The sequence below is a fragment of the Sminthopsis crassicaudata genome, chromosome 2 (assembly GCF_048593235.1).
Source record: "Sminthopsis crassicaudata isolate SCR6 chromosome 2, ASM4859323v1, whole genome shotgun sequence".
NCBI classification, from domain to species: domain Eukaryota; kingdom Metazoa; phylum Chordata; class Mammalia; order Dasyuromorphia; family Dasyuridae; genus Sminthopsis; species Sminthopsis crassicaudata.
In genome coordinates, this window is record NC_133618.1 from 234,511,304 (window position 1) to 234,519,195 (window position 7,892).

Consider the following 7,892-nt stretch of genomic DNA (forward strand, 5'->3'; position numbering starts at 1 on the left):
CCAGGCCATTAGGATGGTGCAGGGGAAGGGTAAGTTGTCATCTCTTTGCCCTTGGCATAAAAGTACTTGGGCAGCTAGGTGACGCAATGGATGGAGCACTGGGCCTGGAGTCAGGAAGACCTGAGTGAGTTCGATCTGGCCTTGGATATTTCCTAGCTGTGTGACTCTGGACAAATAACTTAACCCCTGTTTGCCTTAATTTCCTCATCTGTAACATGAGATGCAGAAGGAAATGGCAAACTGTTCTAGTATCTTTGCCAAGAAAACCCCATATGGGGTTACAATGAGTCAGAGATGACTGAAATGACTAACAATAACAGCAAAAAATTAAGTAGTTTGAAGCTACTTATGAGGCTCCTCTGGCTCTAACATTTTCTAATTCATTCCAGTAGTTCAGTTCGTTCTTTCTTTTTGTAAGTTGCTGTGGTACCAATATGATTTATAAAGAAATGCATATTTTAAAAAATTAAGTTAAAAAAAACCAACAAGTGGTCCTTGCCTCTGTAGAAGTCACCAGGTGGATTACTTCTGGTAAAGGCAAGATATAGTTCCTGGGACAGCCTGATATCTCAAGGAACCAGTTAATCTCCCCTCCCTTCCCCACCAACTGGGTTGGTCAGGGCGAGGCAGGGCCAGGGGAAAAGTGAGATCTTGATCAGAACAGTGTTTTATTACCTACAGTTACAGCTTTCCACTGAGAACCCTGCATAACAAGCATGAGTCTCTATCCCAGGACAGAGATAAAGGAGAGAGCAAGGGCTCTGGGTTTCTCAGCCAGGGTCAAAGAAGCAGCAAATAGACCGACTTTATTTCTGAAGGACCAATCCTCTTTCTGTGTCCTTTGACACGTTCTAGAAATAGCACCTTGTGACTCTTCTACCATCAAAATCAGTGACCTACCTGTACAGGAGCTGATAAACTCATTCACATGAAACTCTTTAATTGATACAATTTTCTTTTTAGATAAAGACTTGAACTAAAGTCCTCAACTAGTAAACTGGGGAAAGAGTGTTTTTTGGGTAGAGGGCAATAGTTTCAGGGCTACTTCATTTGAATGTGTATACATCATTCTATCAAGAGAGCGATACCTGTAAAGAGAATGCTCTTTCTCTCTCATCAAGGCCTTCATCTCCACCACTGCCAGCTTTCTGGAAGAGAATTGGAAGAACTCCATTCTTAGCTGTAATAAAACTTGTAAAGCTGCTTAGGAACAGGGAAGGAAAAGTAAGACATGTGCTAAAGCTTGAAACTAGCTCTTCCTGTTAGATGATAAGTTGTCTTCCCCTTCCCAGAAATAGTGTCAGAGCCCTGGGCAGATACATAATAGAGTAGTAGAATAGAGGTTAGCAGATTGGACTCTATTATCCCTTCTTTTGACATGCAATGTTCCATTACTTATATACTACTTATGACATATGATCCTGAGTGAGTCATAATCTCTCTGGGACTCAGTTCCTCATTTGCAAAACGAGAAGGTTTTTTTAATTTTTTTTTGAGGCTGGGGTGAAGTGACTTGCCCAGGGTCCCACAGCTAGGCAGTGTTAAGTGTCTGAGATCAAATTTGAACTCAGGTCCTCCTGACTTCAAGGCTGGTGCTCTGTCCACTGTGCCACCTGGCTGCCCCCTGTTGTTGTTGTTTTTTTTTTTTTTTCCAATTCTAAATCTATAAAGCTGTTATCCTCATCTGTAAAGTGTGTAGATCAAACTGGCACTCTAAAGCTCCTTACAGAGAATAATTCTTTCACCTGAGGGTCCCTTCCACCTCTGACCTACTATATTCTATGTTCTAAGGCTCTGTGTAGCCCTAATGTTCTATATTCTATGATCAATTTATTAAAAATAGAAATAGTGTCTTCCATGTCTTTGTATGTTACTTCAGCCTAGCACAATGCTCTGCCCATTTCAGTACCTGAAAATACATTTGTTAAATGTGTACTAAGACAAAAGATTCTAAGTCCAATGTATCTGTGATTTTTCCCTACATGAATGAGATGAGGTGAGATCTCTCAGACAGTTGTGAAAATCAAGGCTTCATCTACTTCAGAGCTGGAGTAGGCCTGAAGGTCCTTGAGCATTGGCTCAAGGGCATACCTAAGTCTCCTTCCTGCTATCCTCCCATGACATCATTTTTTCCCTGCTTCAATCAAATATGGGCAGCTATGTACTTATTGGCCAAGTTTAATTTCTCTGGTAGTTCCCTGTTTAGAATGTTAAGACCCTCAGCCAATGAGGATGAGGGTCAGTGGTGAGAAGGGCATTTCTATTAGGGATTTAAGTGTCAAACCTGTCCCAGAAGGTGCCTCCTCTTTTCTATTGCTTGCATGAGGGGAAGAACTGCCCCTTCTTGTGAGAACACACAAGCTTTTGCTTTGCTCCTAGAGATCTCTCCAGCTTTTTATTAAATGGTGACCACTCACCATTCTGAGCCACACATACACATAACACCCCATCTAGACCTTTTAATCCAATGCTATTCTTATCTCTGTCCTTCTCAAGATCCAACCCAAAGGATCCACCTAAAGGTTTGGGAGAGTCTTTCTAATAATTTTTTCTTTCATTCGTTCATTCAGTTCCTTCTTTCTTTCTTTCTTTTTTTTCTCCCTTCCTTTCTTTTTTCCTTCCTTCCTTCCTTCCTTTCTGTCTCTGTCTCGCCCTTTCTTCCTCCCTAAAAGGGAGGACACTTTCTTTCCTTCTTTTCTTTCCTTCCTTCCTTCTTTCCCTCCCTCCATTCTTTCTTTCCTCCCTCCACCCTTCCCTCTCTCCTTCAGTCCTTTCCTTTTTCCTTCCTTCCTTCTTTGGAATCAATTGGAGTTAAGTACTTTGCCCAAGGTCACACAACTAGTAAAAGTCTAAGGTCCCTTTTAAACCCAGCTTCTCCTGACATTAGGGCCAGAATTCTATTCACAATGCTACTTAAGTGCTGCTCCTCAAATCATCTCTTAACATTCAAAGAATACCACTGCTTGGGAGGTTCTTCTATAGGTGATTATTCCTTTCTCTTTCTGCTTGGCTGACATCTTTCATCTTTCCTCCAGCGCAGACATCTTTGATAAAATCCTTTTTTCTCTTTTTTCCTTTGCCCTTCTTTATTTGTGATATCTTAGCCTGCTCATGCTAGCCAGATATACTTAAATGCAAAGAAGGACTGTATATGCGTGTCCACTGCTGTTGCTAAGTTCTTAAAAAAAACCCAAGTAACCTTTTCATGCCCCATGCACAAGACAGATGTCTTTCTCCAGAAAGCAACATAATCACCTGCTGTCTCCCAGAATGGGGAAACTTGAGCTTAGAATAGGCAAATTATAAGTGACTTTTATATAGCATTTTTAAGTTTATGAAGCACTTTACTTGTGGAATATCATTTGATCCTTGTAAGGTAGGAACTATAGGCATTGTTATTTATATTTTACAGATATGGACGAATTGAGTTTCAAAGAAACTAAATAACCACAAAAGATCATGGACACAAAAAAGTAATAATGGCACATGTATTAATAATAGTTCTCCCCTTTCTTGACCTGGAAGCTACTCAGACTCATAGAATGTCAGAGCTAGAAGAAACCTTTTGTTGAGGTTGGGAAGGGGACCCCAAACATTTCAGGTCATAGGCTGGTGTCGCAAGGTGTCTCAAAAGAATTTGCAGGCTTAAACCCATTTCCGAGTCAAGGGGCAAAATTTGATTGTAATTGTAATGCCATTACAAGCAAGCTAAATTCCAAAAGAAATTAGCAAAGTTCTAAGAGAGGGGAGACCCCTTTATCCAGCTTCTTATCATTGAGATGCTAATTCTATGGCCCGGAGTAGTGGTCTGTGGAATCTGGTTATCATTGACCAGATCATGAGTCAGCAATGAATTGAGGAGTGGTCTATTCAGAATCAGACAGATTGTTGTTCTTAGACTGTGAGTGTGGGAAGTCTCTGAGGGAGACTCCATTACCAGAAGATTTAGGATTTATTGACATTGTTAGAAGAGAAGTTCCCTATAATCAGGGTACCTCAAAATCCCATTACATCATTTTCCCCTCTCAAGTAGTCACCTCCCAACTTCATTTGGGACAAAGACAGAGGTATCATCTTCTGCAGCAGCTTCATGCTGATAAAGAGTGTACAGCTGTCCCTTTGCCTAGTGAGGTCCAGACGGGGAAGGGAGGCAAGATGGGGGCAGTAGCATTCAGAGCTGGGTGTCAGAATCAGTTAGCCAATAGTATTCAGGGTGAACAAATAGTTGGAAGTTCCTAGGTTAGAGGCTGGAGAAAACAAAGCTCATGAGTAGATTAAAACTGCAGGGGCCAAATATGAGCAAAAATAATTAAAAGTGGAGTTAGTATAGGGGTTAGTAGAGACAATAGCCAGGAACCCCACTCAGAGAAAGGCTGGGGTGGAGAGTGTGACATAAGGCTATCTTGAACATGTCTCATCCAAACAGCTTTTCCTAGGATAAATACCAAAGAATGATTTCCCAAAATCCCCACTTGTGTCTCCTTGAAGGGATGGGGGCAGTGTCCAAAGTAGTGGTATCATATACAGTGAAAGGAGCACTCAAATGACCCAGGGTACAAGCACCATGATGTTTAAAAGGTAGTAAAGAGGATTATAGGTTGAGGAGGGTTCCAGAAAGAGGCATTCCTTTTAAAAGGTTTTTTAACCCAATTTTATAAAGAAAAACATTCCTTAGGAGCACAGATGATACCTGAGGTCAAGTAGTACCACATAGTAGCTTCCTAGTTAAATGTCCTGGAGGATGATTATACTTTATATAACATTATATCAGTCTGAATGTTAGTTCTCAGGAGGTTATGAAGAGGCTTCAAGAAAGGTGGTCTAGAAGTACTGTGAGTGAGTTTCACAGAACAATTTGAGTGAATATCCTACAATTATTATGTGGGTAAGAGATCCTTTCTGGCAAGAAAACAGGAGGTAGTGAGGTTAAAGGTATTCTCCTGAAGGGGTAGCTAGTACAAAGGGCGTGGCATCCAGGGTACTATTTGGGAAAGGGACCTTTGCAAACAATGTATCAGGTCTCCTATGTGGGCTGCCTTGAGGATTCTGAGGGCACACTCAACAGTGCCCGCACTGCCCACAGAGCTCCCTAGCCCGGCTAAAGACTAAGGAATTATCTCCCCACTGGGAGAGGCCCACAGAATGACACTGGAAGAGCTGAAGAGAAAATACTAAGAGCAAAGCTCTCATTCTTGGAATGCTGTTAAAGGTACACCTGGAAAAAGTGAAAAATAACAAGAAAGAAAGGGGGGGGAAGGAAGGAAGGAAGGAAGGAAGGAAGGAAGGAAGGAAGGCAGAGAGGAAGGAAGGAAGGAAGGCAGGAAGGAAGGAAGGAAGGAAGGAAGGAAGGAAGGAAGGAAGGAAGGAAGGAAGGAAGGAAGGAAGGAAGGAAGGAAGGACAAAAATCTTGTGAAATAAGTAGAGCAGGCATTATTTTCCCTATAGAAATATCACTCCTCACTCTGAGGAGTTAAGAGACAATTGGGTATCACTTTGAACTCTGGCTAAGGCCACATCAAGAGACTGATTTAGCTTTCAGGGTCTTAATCAGACTGATAAGCTGTAAAGAAACTTCATAGCCCTGGGTGGGGGAGGGGGGAGGCTTGGGGCCGAACATTAATGGTTTGTATGACTGCAGTCAGAGAAGCCTCTTGGGTGGGGCTGCAGATCTAGATATCATGTAACCTATACTAGCCATGTGTATTGGGGGAGAAGGGGAGGGTTCTTCCATTCCCCTGGATTTGTCCCTTCAAGGGCAAAAAGAAATTGTGAGTCTTTATGCAATGGATTGCAAAAGAAAGCATCTTTAAGGTCTAGAGTGGAAAACCATTGTGTCCCCTGGGATACTTGCACTGGGCTCATGGCTTCTACTGACCATTTGCTCTGATTATAGAAGTTTGCTATAAGGGGAAAAAGCAAGGACATGATTATAATAGCACCAAAACAGGTCCAACAGGCCTCAGCCTGAGAGCACAGCTGATCATGCAGTAACAGTTCCACCTCATAGCCAGATGGAGGAATAATCAGATGAGAAATAAACAAAACTGCAAAACTGAGTCAGAAGGATCCCACCTTAAGCAGAGGCTAAGGTTGTTGCAATCAAATTCAGAACTCAAAAAGATATCAGTTATGGTCCCAAGAGATTTCATCTCTAATAGCAAATTTTACTAATTGCAGCTTAAGGCTAGATATATTCTTTTGAAAGTATACCAGGACTTAACCTATAAGAGATTTTGTTTAGCATGTTTTATGTGTTTAAACTTATCCTGGTGCAAAAGATCAATCATTAAACAAGCTTATAGATTCTTAGTAAATGTATTCCTTTTTTAGAAGTTATAAATCCTAAACAGGTTTATTTCTCAGGGCTGATAACCTTGCTTACCCTGATGCTTTCAAGAAAACTGGTAAGCTTATAAATTAAGGGGAGTTGACAGAAACCCCAGGGAAGGGTCTAAGCTTGCTGTTGTCCACCCCAACTATTCTTAGTGCTTTCATGGGCTGTGCTGTTTGATACGGTCCCCCCCCCCCCAACTCTGTGAAGGTATTGCACATCTCATACTTGGAAGTAAACTGATAAGGCTTAACATAATGACAATAACTTCAAGTAATTTACTAACAATTTTAGAATTTTCCTAATAGCCAAATAGTCTTAGCAGTAATTTCTGTTCCCTTAAATTAGTTTCCCTTTTGTTTTAGAGAGAAAACAAGACAATCCTTAAAATTGAAATAAAACAGTTTTTAAAATTAACTTAACTTTAGTTAATGAGATTCCCTAGACTATGATTAAATGTTTTAGACAAACTGAGTTGCAATTTGGTTATTTTCCAATCTATGCAAATCAATTCTGTTTTTGTGAGTCAGGAAAAGGGTTAAGGTGCCAGTTTTTACTGACCGGGCCCCCAGAAAAAAATTTTAAGTAGTGGCAAACTGCTTTTCTTTTTTCCTATTCTTTCTTCTTTCTTCTATTCTTTCCTATTCTTTCTTCTATTAACACTATCAATACAAATAAATCACTTAATTAGAGCTTCTTTAAAATTGCTTTTAATATCATAATCAAACAAATTTCCAAATTGCTTTACACACACATAGAAATCATTTATCTATTGGTCACATCTAAAAAAAACCCCATAAAATTATCAAATATGAAGCAATTATATCCAAGAAAGCAGTTAACATTCATATAGCATATTTTATGTTAAGCACTTTTGCAATCATGTGGTCTTCACAACAACTATTATTTCTCTTTACAAATCAGAAAACTGCTCAGAGATAACATAATTGACCATAAATTACATAGCTAATACATATCTGACACTGAAACAGAAAATGGTGGTGTTACCCAATGCAGAGGCTGACTGGCTTTCTCACCTCACGTTGCCATGCTGGGTGCTGCCAGAGGCACCCAGATTCTTCCCAGGCAGTTCCTGACAGAACCTGCTGAAAACTGGGGCAACTAGTGCCAGGATATGATGGTAGTTTCAGGTTCCAGGGCTCAGGGAATGCTGATCATGGAACCTGACCTCCTTCTCATCCCCATTTCCCCAAGCTGGGGTGGGGAGCCTTTTAGGCAAGGTTATGTGGGGTCCCCATGGCTGCTTCCCCTATTTCTACATTTGACAGAATTTGAGTTTTAACCTGATCTGAGATGAGAGGTGTTGGCAAACAGAGGGACTTGGATTTATTGATCTTGTTAGTAATCCCCACAGCTGAGATACACTGAGGACCACTCCAAGGAATGGAGTGGAGAGGGTCCCTTAATACCTTCTAGGGTGCTTTCCCAAAGGAGCAGAAGGGGGACTTCAGACAAAGTAGGAGTCAAGGAAGGGTTAACAAAAAGTTGCTATTTATCTGGTTTGTTTTTCCTTTTCTTTCAGAATGGGATAAATTCCTGG